This window comes from Pempheris klunzingeri, chromosome 9, assembly GCF_042242105.1.
Source record: "Pempheris klunzingeri isolate RE-2024b chromosome 9, fPemKlu1.hap1, whole genome shotgun sequence".
NCBI lineage: Eukaryota > Metazoa > Chordata > Actinopteri > Acropomatiformes > Pempheridae > Pempheris > Pempheris klunzingeri.
This window is the reverse complement of record NC_092020.1, coordinates 3,812,393-3,826,604: the sequence shown is the minus strand read 5'-3', so window position 1 is coordinate 3,826,604 and position 14,212 is coordinate 3,812,393.

Below are 14,212 nucleotides of genomic sequence, written 5' to 3'. Positions count from 1 at the left end.
CTGCCTCACACTGTGCCATAAAGAACACGTTCATTTTTCCAGACTGTGCCAAATTCATATGCAAATGAATAATCTTCTCCTGCAGATATTACAGAGAAGATCAGGAGCTTTTGTTTAAAAAAAAAAACGGCTGAGGAGGAAGAAGCAGGGGATAAGCAGAGGAGAGGTGAGACAAAGGAGAAGTACAGTAAATATGAGGAGTATCGTCGTCCCAACATGTTGCACTTCCATCCTATATCGCCTTGGTACTTTGAACAGTTTGTGCAACCAGTTAGTCTGTTTTTTTCCCCCCATATCTTGTTCAGGCTTTGCGCTGACAGGTAATAGATGTGGCATCAAGAACAGGGGTGGCCTTGTGGCTTGTCGATCCACCGTGAGCCCTTTGTGAGTGGATCTGCCAACAGAAACAATATAGGGCTTTACTCTTGGAGACTTCATTAACAGCAGACATCACCTTCAGCTGTCTTATGTCGACAGTTTCAAAACCGATGCAAATGTGCAGCTGTTAATCACGCAGTGGATGGGGATGACAGGGTCAGAGGAGCTTTCCAGATAAGAAACGGTGAAACCTGAGGGATTTACAATACCGACTCCCTGACACAGAAGTCAGGTTCCTTTTATTGAAACACTGCACTCATTTTGGAACTTCCCTTCACTGTCTGTTTCTTGTATTTGTGCTCAATATATCTTTATTTGGACGTTTACCACACCCACAGATCACACACTTGTCTAACTTGGTGTAACATCCAACTATTATGCTTTTTTCCTCCTGGCAGTTCCTCTCATCTGCTTTTATCTTTTCCTCAGTAGAGAACAACACTCGAAACCTCTACAAAAACTCAGTCATCTCCTTTCTCATCTGTTATATATTGGAGCTCATGCTGTTATACGTGTATTTTGGAACACACTAGTTTCGCTATGGTTCAGGGATACCTAGCACTGCATCCATCAATCACGTGTCGCTGTAGCTATAGACCTTCCTTGCCTTAGGCAGTAGAATTATTGCTCAACAGAGTGATACGATTAAAATCTATAAATCCTCATCCACCTGCTGCCTGGCTCGTGGCACACACACCTGTCGAACTAACGGAACGCACCTACACACTCATGTTGTTTCTGTGTGTGAGCGTGTGTGAGCGTGTGTGTGCGAGTTTGTGCAGTGCAGGGCCTCAAAGTGTGAGGTGTTTATAATATAAACTCAGACAGAGAACGATTATACCAGAGCTGCTATGCTTTGTGTTTGTGAGGACTGTCCTGATTATGGGGGTGTAAAAACACACACACACACACACCTCACTGCGTAGTGGATAAAGAGTCAGCCAGTAAATCTGATTTATTCCTTCTTAAGTCAGGACATACATGACTTCACTTTGGATAACTGCTACCTGAACGGAAAGCCACTGTCCTGGTGTTGTATCTTCTCTGATGCTGATGATGTGCATAAATAACACTCCTTAGATGCACCCACCAGATACCACACTGGTACCAGATCAACCCAAAACAGGTACACACACATACACACACACACACACACACACACACACACCGTCTGTATTTACTAAAACAGTCATGTCCTATCAAGGCTGTTTAGTAAACGGTAACAGCGAACGTCAAGCCTGGAGACATGTCGTCATGCCCAGTGCTCCAGCTCTGCATTACCAGCTTGCTGTTATGTGTAAACATCCACACACACTCCAGACACACGCATACAGGTGATGAAAGGAATGAAATACCTTGCCCTTCGTCTGGAAGTCATTGAACAACCTATTCTTTTTTGTTCTCTTTAGAGGTCAATGAAAAACATTACAATTAATTCCATTTTTTATACCTCGGCTCGTATCCGAGTGCTGTTGGTGGAAGTCTGACACACACAAAATGCTCTTACTTTGAAAATTTTTACATTTTCGACTTAATGGTTGTGCTATTGAATGCCACAAATCCCAATAAAATTGCTTAACAGTATAACCCTTGATAATGCCTAAATACGCAAACTGCTCAAGTTGCCTTCACCAACACCCAGAAATCTTAGTCCATACAAAGAGTCCCAGATTGACCAAATCCCATTCAGGTTCTCCATGAAAAGTTTAAAAAAAGAAGCAGCTCCTTCTTTAAAATAGTGCATCCCAGAGTGAGAATAAGCCGGTGAGTGATCTCCCCTTCCTAAACATGGCTTATATACACGATTTGAGGAAAAGTGAAGTTTAAAGACAAACACTGAGCGCAGTGAGAGTGTGTGTATATATGAATCATTGCTATTTCACCCTAAAATATTTTCCATGTCAACATGCAGTAAACATGGCGATATGAACAGGGCTTTGCAGTGAGGGAGGGAGAAGAAGGAAGAAGTGCATACGTCTCACTAGACATCTGCTGTCCTTTTTTTCTATTTTCCCATTTTTTCACCGGTGGCACACTGAGAGTTGGAGCCACATTGTTTGAGTTTCCCTCACAGGACCGGACACTTTTCACGGGTTTATCCATTCAGTCCTTTTCAGCCTTGCGAGCGACCTTGGTGATCCCCTGATTTTACCTGTAGTGGAACCAACATTTTGATATGTTTTGGCTTTTAGTGAAATATCTTGACAAAAATTATGAGATGAATTGCAATGAAATGTTGTTCAGGTGTCCATGGTACATGCAGGATGAGACCAAATGACTTTTCCTCTAGCTCCATCACAAGGTTAGATGCACTTTGGTGATCTCCCAACGCTTCATCCACCACCATAATCAGATCAAAATTCCATATTGTCCTGCAAAACTAGTGACATTGTTATCAGCCTTAGCAATACCGTGTTTAGTGCAAATTGTTAGCGCGCTCAGATGCTCAACTAAGAAGGTGAACATGGAAAACATGTTTTTTGCTTAGCAGAGCATGTTAGCCTGCTGACTGCTAGCCTGCAGCGCTGCGGGGGAACATAACTTTGGCTGTAAATGAAACCATCTTTCTGACTCATACACCAGAAAAGGGGTTTTGCCATCAGGTAAGTGACTCAAATCCACTACAACATTCCTGCAGAGGATAAAGGAGGATTGAAGGCAAATGCTCTGAAAATGGTGCAGTAAGACCTAAAGTAAAAGTAAGGAGGTGTTCCTACTTGCCTCTGATGACACAGTGAGCCTCCCCAGTAATACCTGGTTAGCCTAAAGGTGAAAGGGAAAGCTGGTAGAAAAAGTGATAGAAAAATTATTATTATTCTCATGAAGCTTTATCTAATATTATTCCTTCCGCATGAATCAGAGAATAAAATTGGGAACATTCAGGTCTTGTAGACTTTATTGAGGCTGTATTTTGACATGCAGGCAGAGGACTTGCCTCTCAGTTTAGCACTTTTTGTAGAGCGCACTAATGCACTCTGTGTGAGAAAAAGAAACTCAAATTTATTACCATTAACCAGCCCTGAAACGGGACCAGAAAGCTCGAGTGAGACCTAAACTGTGTCCATTTAGAAGATGAATTGCTCAACAGAAAACCAAACCAAAAAATGGAAAGAAAAACAAACATGGCTCACTTTCCAGCCTGCAAATGTGGTCGTTAACCTTCAAACGTGGACTCTCCTCCAGCAATTTGGCCCCAGGCAGATGCAGCATAATTCTAATCGTAGCCGCTTTGGAACAGAGCTGAAAAAGAGTCGTTTTTCTTAGAAATGTCACGTTGCATCACTGCAGGATGCTAATGCGCCCCAAAAAACTCACTGCTTATAATATCCTGAGAGAAGGCTGTGGTTTCTATTACTTGTTTGTTTTTGTTTTTGGGTAATGATCATGATTGTAGTGCCCATAAAAATGGAGTAGAGTGACAGCTTTCTTCTTCCTGCTCCTCTCATTTGTACGAGCATTCAGACGCAGGACAAATTATTCAGTGATGCTCATAATTTAAAGCTAACCAGCTCATATTAATATTTACGACAATCGCGCCTTTTAGTCAATACATGAATGACGGTTTGCAAAGACTTCTAACAGAGTTATTACAGTTTATCCAAGTTGTAAGATGTTTTTAACGTTATCTGGCTTTACATTTTGCCACTTATATCTAATCCGGTTGTAAATGCTGCACACACACACGCTGAACATTAATTGACACAGGCTGGGGCTGCAGAATTGAAGAACACACACTGAGAAATTGAACTACTTAATATAGTGTGAAGGGTCAATAGCTCTTCTTGAAACCACTGACACTCCATTATGTTGTAAACAAGCAGAGAAGCTGAGGCTGCAGCAAAGCGAAGGGAAAATCATTTTGTATGTACAGCAGAACAACAGTGGTGCTACTTTTTTTTTGTTTGTTTGTTTTTTTTCATGTGACATGGGCTTCATGTAAATAGCACAACATGGAGGACTCATATTCAGATTTAACAAGCAAAATGCACAAATGTCAGTAGGTGACAAGAGGCAATAAATCTCACCACAGAGGTCATCACTTACAGTCATAAAGCCTTCAGTCTGAAGACGTTCTGTTATTGCCAGTGCTCGAGGGTTACCTCTGCTGGATTAGAAGTCACACCTACTGTGTGAATAACAGTAAATATCCTAACAATACTGTTGGTCCTGCATGCTCACAAACATCCGACAGACACGTCTTTCAAACCCTCATAACCTGTGTGTTATGATACACTGCTCTGACATCGATGGCTCCTGGCCCCACTGGTTAGATAGGTACTGTTGGGGATTTTCCAGTAGCTATTTAGTGTCTTACACGAACAAAAAAAACAGGTAAAGGTAATAAAAAGTCTTTGATGCTTTAAAACCCAGTAACAAGATAAGTTATTTTAATATGTACACCTGCACGAACTAGACACAAGCAAGATGAAGAGATAAAGGGGAAATGATTTGGGCTGCATGTGCTGCTGCTTCTCTTGCTTAAAGTTGAAATGTTTAACATCTGCAAGCAGTTTGGCTCAGTTGGCAAAAGAACAGCTTGTTTTTTTTTAACAAGGGTTTGATACAGCAGCTATGGATCAACGGTATTTTATTTGGCCAAACAGAGTGAGAAATGATTTTGTCCCACGTGCCATGAAACTCATGCTCAGGATGACACGTATTTCCCCTTGGGGACAATACAGTTGAAGTTGACAGGATAGTTAGTGTAGAGTCATTGGTCTCAAACAAGCCTTTCAATGACTACCACAGCTCTTGGATTATTGAGTAACACCTAGCATTAAAATTGTCTGGCTGCAGGAAACTACAGTAAAAAGCTATATTTTTTTACTTTACTTCCAGTCTCAGTGTTTTTTCATCCTCCAAAGGATCCATGGAGGGACAAACATTTCCAGAAATTGCTCTTTACAACAGCTATTTGTCGAGCAGAGTCCTTGAGAAGCATTTTAACTAACAGAAAGTTTGTCAGAAGGAAGTGGTGCCCAGGAGAATTAGTTAAATCCGTGAAAAACGTCTTCTTGTAATCCTGTTTTTTTAAGAATATATAGTGCGCTTTGAAAAAGTGAGTGTCGGTGTTTGCAGGATCCTTTTCCTCATAGGGAGTACAACCCTTCAACAAAGAGCTGTAATTAAACCTTATCTGAGGACACTAATCCGTACTAGATCTACCCTCAAATACACATAGATGGACAATAGATGACTGACGCTTCCAGTGGTTAGTTAGTTAAAAGTAAAGAATCCACATAGTGGTCATTGAAAGAACTGTTTAAGTTGACACATGCAGTATTTAAAGTTCTCTTAGCAGATTAATGTGTGTACATGTGCAGTGGTGCATTTGGGTGTGTGTCTCCATGCATGTCAACCTCTGGCATTATTAACTCAATGAGATGTTGCACTGCGTCAATAGCATACCATGCTAATCCATTCGCTTTTTCATTACTTTGCAGATATCTTGGGGTCAAAGTGAGAATCAATGGCACATTAATTGTCTGCATTGTCCTGGTGAGGGTGTCACACATGGCTGATCTGGATAGACGATCAATCCAGTGGAAGGCTCCTGACATGGTGGGTCTATAAACACACCATAATAATAGCAAACAAATGTGAGCGCAGTGTATATTGTAGTGAGTATGTCAATGATGCTCTGTGTGTGATGAAGACTATATGATCCATATGGTGACATTTGTAGAGACTTATTGTAGAGACATTTGTAGAGATTCACTAGTGCATTTTTCTGCTCTTATTCTGTGCTACAGTGCAATTCCTTGATGCATAATTGAATAACTGATTGAAGCTTTGGTGACAGGACTAACTGGCTGTTAGTTGTTTCATCATTTAGAGCATGTGGCTGGATAAGGGACACACACACACACACACACACACACACCTAAATACCTACAATACATATATGGTACCATGTATTACTATTATCATCCTGACACTTTCATTCTGACTCAGTAATTTCCATTTTCATAAAGCACAATATAACATGCAGAGATGGAAAGAAGCCATTGAAGTGTAACCACACTCAGAAAACACCAGGGAGCATAAACAGGATGCTCCCAGAGCAGGAATGAATTAATTTACTTTCCACCCAGCAGCCATTAAAATAGAATATACAATATTTCCCCCAGACGTAAGTCCACCGTGGACTGCAGTTCACACTTAAGTAGAGTGCCAGCTAATATACAGTCCAGACAGCACGCTGGCATCCAAAAGCAGTACTTTCAGAGCCTAACACAAATCCCCCATATCAGTTAAAAAATATGCAGCACAGAAAGTGGCTGCACAAATTCACCCATGTTGTTTATTTACTTGGGATTAGTCAAATCTAAGAAAATCTGTACAAAATCCTCTCTTCTATCTTTTTGCTTTTTGGCAAAAAAAAACAACCTACCAATATTTTAAAATACTTTTTCTTTCTCATGTAATATTTAGAAACACTTTCTCCTTGATACAGAGCAACAAGTCTAACATGCTGTATGAAATATTGGGCTTTTTTTTCCTACCCCAAAACCGTGCCCTCGCACTGCTTCTGCTCAGACAGTATGTTTGCACTCACATATATTGTTGCGCTCCAGCTTCAGTCCTTCACCTCCCACTCAGGCTGCTTCTATGAGATTTTTGTGTGTGTAATAACCCTGTCAAAATCCCCCCATTACTAGAATGCAAAGTGTGCTGTTGACCAATGACGTGATCCCTGCCTCGCTGCAGGCGCGTTCACTTTAGTTCTTACAGCGTCCTTTACAGGCGGTTACTCTTTAACAACATCCTTGTACAAAGTATGGCTTTAACCAGCGTCATCCACTCTCATCCTGCAAGGTTTTATTATCTGTTCTTCCCTTCCCACTTAATATATATATACCATCACCCGTACCTTTTGTTTTACTACAATAGCTACACCGGCCTGCTGTTAGTGTGCTAGAGGGGAAAACAGCTTTATCTTCATGATAAGGAGCAAGAGTCAACATGGACCTCATCAGTTTTTTACTTAAAAGCTGCCGTTACTTGAACAAACTTTTTTGTGATATCGTTTTATTTTTACCGTACTTTGTACAAGGATGTCATTAAAGAGTAATGGCCTGTAAGAGAGAAGCAAAGAAGCAAAGTGAAGACGCCCGCAGCGAGGCAGGTATCATTTCATTGGTCAGCACCACACCTGACATTCTATTGGTTTTCTTAATTTTGACAGGGCTATTGCACAAATATCCGAGAGCAGAGGAGAAAGGAGAAAGAGCCGACATTTCACATGAGTGCAGAAGCAGCCTGCGGCCCGGTTCAGACCTGGCATTACCATGTGTCTTCTGTGATCCGATCACAAGTGGACGGCTCGAACTACAGATGTGAATGCACCCGAGATGCACTGAGGATTGAGATCTGATTCGTCAGACCACATTCGGAGGTTGTCTTGGCAGCATATGACCACATTTGTTTAGCAGTGTGTGTGTGCGAAGGTGTCCCGGGCCACAAGTATGGCCGCCTTGTCGACTGGTGTCCTCTGCCCAAGCGGAGAGGACATTGATATTAAGGCAAAATTTAGAATACTATCAGAACTAAAAGATGTTCTCTAAAAAAAAAAAAAGTAGAATAATCTGCCTTCTGTGTGCTGTTTCTTGTGGAGCAGCATGTCCGACCGATGAGCCCCATTAATCAGCACGAGTGACAGGTGAATTTTTAGACACTTCCATTTATCTGGCACCACGCATCTCTGCTCTCCATATGCCTGCTTGCCAAAACTCTGCTCTGCACTCTATAGGCAGTTGAAATTATGGATATGATTTAGATGGTGATATTAGCGATAAGCTAAAAATGTTAAGAGAAACATGATGCTTGTCGCACCAGAGACGGACACACATACTTTTAAAAGGGAGCTGCTTTTTGAATAGAGGAGACAGTAAACAGATTTTTTTTCTTTTATAAATGTTTGTGCAAATCATGTATGTGTTAATTTGCACACAGAGCAGGAAGGGAGATCCAATCAGAAGCGGTGAGTTGAGAAGCATTGCCAGGGTGTAACCCAACATACTTAGAGCTGTCCACTAGTGAAGATGCATGTTAGTTCCAGTTATGGGAGTTTAACAGGGAGTGAGTGAAAGGAGAAGGGCTGAAGCTGGTGTGCACGAAATCTGTGCAAGCAACAATATATCTGGGTGCAAGTACACAGTTTTTGCAGAATTCAGGCACAAGCAGGGGCTATTTTAGAGAAAATCTGCACTTAAATTGAAAAACCATACCCTTGAATACAGATAGGAAAAAGGCCCCTAATGAAATTACTAAAATATAACAGTGTGGAATTCAGGCTTCTCATTTGCAAATAGATTTTTTTTCCTAATGGAAAAATCTTGTGGGAATAAATTGAAAATCTAAAGCAGAGTTGTGTTTGCTGAATAACTACATAGATCTTTGAAAGCCCAATCAAGTCATTTATGTATAAAGCTGTCACTGAGAAAATAAGGCTGTCTAGGTTCATTCCTGAGAAGCTAGAATTTTGTTCACACCGCGGGGAAGGGCATCACCCGTATGACACGGAATCTACTTATTCAGCGCACTGATGCAAGAGAACCAGCAAGAGTGAATTCATTTGTTCACGTTTGTACGTCTGCATCCATTCATCACCATAGAAGAAGGATTATGGCCACAAAAGTGCCATTAAGGCGACAATGAGAATTTGAATGGTCATTACCCAGTAATTGGCTGTTTAGCTGAAATTTCCACAGAAGTCATCACACATCCAAGAAACAACTATGTGCCTAATTATTCTCACTGCAGTGCAACTCTAATGTTTGCCCAGGCCAGGCACACAGCCTGGGCCTTCTGAACCTTCATCTTCCCCTTGGGCTTTCCTCCAATTCCTGGGTAAATCAACTGGTGCATACTAATTGGTGTGTCTTTGTCCCTGTGGCAAAACAAGGACCAGTATGTGTGTGCATGCATGCATGTGTGCATGTGTGCATGTGTGTAAGTGTGTGCGTGTGTGTGTGGGTGGAGAAGTGTCTACTGGACCATGCAGATGAGTTTGGTCCTGCAATTTCTGCAGAGAAAATCCCTAATCCCTTCCTCTGACAGGTCACATCAGTACAATAGATCTATTTAGACAGTGTCGCCCTCTCACACACACACATACACACACACACACACACACACAGAGTACTATGGTATGGACTGGTATCGCTCCTAGTAAATAAATTAAAAAAGGTCAAAGCTGCCAGAACTGACTCATAACCAAGAAATTCAGTTTAGTGACAACCTTTGTCCTTGCAATGAAATGATCTTCTGATTCTGAACAACAAACTGTTTACAATTCATAAAGCCTAATAGTTAGTTAGTTTAGAAACAGATCAGCTTAAATTCAAGAAAAGATCTAAAATCACAACAGACTCTCCACAGATACACTACACAAAGACACAGAATACACTGGTCGGTATTGTTCCCTTCTTGTCAGTTACCTCAGAGCCCATCAGAGCTGTCAGGATGAAGGTGACAGGGGAACGTACTCCCGTTTCACCTCTCCTCCCTCCCGTGGAATTAAATGAGATGCCACACAGGTCTGGACGATAACCACTCCTGACATTCCACTCATCTGAATTTCAAGTAGAAAGGCGAAAGGGACAGCACTTGCTCCGGGGAGAGGGGGTAATTCTGGGTGGAGAGACCATGGGTCAGTAGGCTTATTTGATCAAGGTAAGAAGTGCCAGGATAAACAGAATGCAACTAAGAAATTACATATGAGAGAGGTCTGTGTGAATGTTAATGCAGTGTACAGAGATGCAGGTCTGATGAAAAGGGAAGGGATGGAGAGAAAATTAGTCATAATGGAATTAATCTGGTTGATCAACAAGGAAATACAAGGCATAGCTACGGTAAACACCATCGCCGCAGCAGCTCTTTATAGCACAAACTGGGACTGTTTTCATGTACTTACACCCTTGACCTGTCCTTTTCTGTGGCTGTTGCCAAGGTTATGGCTGATTAGATGATCTGAACCAGCCTGGGATCCCGTGGGATCCACCGGCCTGGTTGATGGATTCACACTTCAGTTACTCGATAAAAACTGACCGGAGCACTCAGAGTCGGGGTCAAAACATCTCACTTGATCGGCAAAATGGATAGAGAGGTGAAAAGACTGACAAGAGGAGAGCCTGAGTGAAAAAAGGGGCGGTTTAAATGAGGTTCACAGCAAACATGGAGCTGAAGTGCAACTGCCATGCTGTTTTCGTTAGACATTTCAGGGAAATGTATGGTAAATATGAAGCTGCCACTAGCAGTGGTTTAGTGTGGTGATGGAAAGACTGGACTGGAAAAGAGGAAAGAAACATCTCGCCCAAAGATCTAAAAATAACAAGATATCAATTATCAGACTATTCCTTTAACCTTTGAAAAGAGTTGTCTCATTAGATGCAATGTCGGATAAATATGGAAGAGAAAAACACATGTGATCAGGCCTCAACAAAGCGGAGTAGAAAGGATAGAGAGGATGAGAGCAAACTGAGGTGTTGGTAATGGCCATGATACCCCAGCATGGCTAATAAGGATAGGAATATTTTTCCTGGAACACCAGTCTCTCTCCAGGAAGCCCTCCTACCTTGATGCCCCTTTCCTGGGAGCTTATCTTAACGCTATTTCAGCTCTTACCCTAATACGCTACATCCACCTGCAGTTAACTAGTCCCGCTGTGGTTTGATGTTAACAGGTGCATTTAAAAGCATTTCCCTACAAACGTTAAAACCCTGCATCGACATTTTTCGCCATGTTCTCCTCCATTCGCTCGTGGAACCATCCCATGACAGATGCAGACTGATTGATTGAATGCGAATTGCGAAATTATTGCGAGCTCTAATAGGCGCCAAAGTGCCTCAGATTCCCAAGTGGCTGGCTAGTGTGATGGCTTAGGGTAATGTTTAATCCCCACAGCAATTCTAGAGGAAGGTCAGTATTGGATTTCTGATATGATATGAAGACTTATCTTCCTTCCTTGATACACCCTGTCCATCAGTGGTGGAAGAAGTACACAGATCACAGAAAATGGAAACATAAAATATACATAAAGTCTGAAAAGTAGAAGTACTCTATTTGCAGAATACCCCATTTCAGAATCATATATTATATAACTGGATTATGATCCTAATACTAAATTATTTTATATATTTTTTTTCTCTTCATTACTTTATATACTGCAACAATGCTGCATTATATACTGCAAGGTAGCTTGTGAATTTCCACATGTATCAATAAGACATTTATTATATATTGTATTGTATAATTGTTTATTTCTAATCATATCATGATTTATTTGTTGAGGTTGAGAGTGTGGCTCATACTGTTTTTCCTTCTCCGATCATGCAGATGTGAATTAAAGTAAATCCATAGTATTATTGTATCAACACAAAATTTGCCTATCAGAGAATGCGCGAGTTTATCCCTGAGGATAAAGGGATCAATGTTAGTTTGATGAAGATGGGATTGTAAGCAGATGGGTGATTATTGAGTGTTATTGTCTGGAGAAGATTAACTGTCTGTTAAAATCATGCAAATTTTCCTCTGCCCTACCAACTATATTTCAGATCAAAGAGTCAATGTCTTTCTTACTCAGGTGGATGCTTGATGACTTTATAGTGAGTCATGATGTCAGTTTTCTGAAGGTAATTATCTCACATCAGTGTCTACAGAGCCAAAAAACGAAAAAAAAAAAAATATATATATATATAGCTGCTGTGTCAGAAAGCACTCCAGCCATGACGTTGTCCAATTTGGGGGTTTGAAGCTTAAATAACCTCCCAGCCATTTCAAGTGGGAGCCGGCTAAAGAAGGAAAACAAGATGTTAACATCGAGGGAGTAAGCAGCTTACTCTTCACTGGATTATTCTATTTTTCACTCCCCCTGGGCTGCCTTCCAAAATCCCAAAGTCCTCATGGGAAAACGACAAAGCAGCTGCTCTAATAAATCCAAAATGATTGTGGCGTGGCTCTGGCCACTGAAAATATGATGTTAAAAAAGGGCATTTTTAAAAAAATCATCTTTACAACTTCCTCTCTGTTTTAGAGACGAGGTCACTCCTCAGCGAACATACAGTACGTTGTGTACACAAAGCGCTAGAGGTGACCTTTTATTAATCAATTCAGAATTTTCCTCAAGTCTGTTATTTGTTATTTTTGGGCCAAAAAGAGGATTTTAATATTCAAAATACAACTCCATCCATCCATCCATTATCTATACCACTTATCCGTCAGGGGTCAAAATACAACTCAAACTAAATATTCATTGTTAAATCTTCTCCATTCTTATGACGAAGTTTGATTTTCAGAGGAATAAACTGCTTGAGTCGCTGCTTCGGCTGCTATGTGCAACTACCATTGAGATTTTGTAAGTTTTGTATGGTAACATCTTTTCTATAAATAAGTTATACCTACCAAAAAAAAAATCGTACACAACTGTTATTTAATTCTTAATCCAAAAACCAGTCGCTGTTTTTATATTGCATATAGTCTCAAGAGAAAAGAAAAATGAGAAAGTCTGCTAAACAGGAAAGAGCAAAACTGAGGTTTGCTTTCCCTGAATGTTTATCTATTAGCTTTGAGTTTATCTAGTTTCAGAGGCTCCCTTGGTTTCTAATCCTCTGATGGTCTGTACTTTTAATAAGATATTTTACTGATGCACCAAATGCAGTTGTGGTTAATAGTCCTGTAGGCTGGTTTCTGCTCCCAGTCCCACACAGCCTGCTGTGCCATGCTCCACGAGCATTATCTTCAAAATAATTAGGCTTTTGTGTATATACTCTTCTTGGGGAACCAGGTGCTCCGGGCCTGTGCTATGATTATGTGCCAGAAAGGGATAAAAACACATTTAACCAAAACTTTGAAAGAGATGAAAGGAGGAATGATGATAGGGGATCATTATGAGACAGGAGTTTTTAGATTTCTGTGGCTGGCAGGAACTTCTTTCCTTAAGCCAACTCTGTGAGGTTCAGTTGATACATCAACAAGTGCAAAAGGCAAGAGCATACAAAGAGACTGAGGAAGGCATAGGAGTGAATGAGCTTGAGTGAGTAGACATAAATAGAATAGAAGAATGTTGAATTTTGATTTCATCCCTATTTCATTTGAAGAAAGTCAACAGCAAACACTTTATCCAGCTCACATAGGGGAGACATGACAGCTGGCTCAGAGCGGAGGCCAGTGTGCAGGGCTCAGAGTCTATGCCACATTAATTCATACGTGTTCCTCCTGGACATGGCAGCCGTCACAGTCATTTAGGAGAGATTTATCTCCCAACCTCTCATGGGCACTCCTGTGACATTTCCATTTGTCACATGACAGCAAATCACCAGGCCAATGTGTCTGCGGTGACGCTTCTATTTTGTGGTGCCTGAAACATTACCGGAAACACGGTGTCATCAGAATGCTTCATATTCATACTGATAAGGAGCCAGAGAGAGACACAGACAGAAAAAATGGAAATATGGCGGAAGTTTAAGGCAGAGACGCAAAGAGATTGTAAGAAAGACGGTTATGCAACAGGGGATTGATGGGAAAGGAACCAAAGTGCACTCACAATACTCCCCATGTCCTAAACACAAGTTTCATTCGAAGGCAGAATAATATTCCATGGACAGGTGGTATCAATCTCTTCATGAAACTCTTCACCAGAGAGTGAACAGACATATTTACTAAAATGTTAAACAATTTGCCAATCAACTTTAAATGGATAAATGTCTCCATGCATACACTCCTTGTTTCAGATTTAGCACTAGGTTTCATGCACGTGAGGAAAGGTTGGAAATATCTAAATAGATTCTGCTAACAAACCTGACTGAAAATATTTTTGTCTTGCAGAAATTGC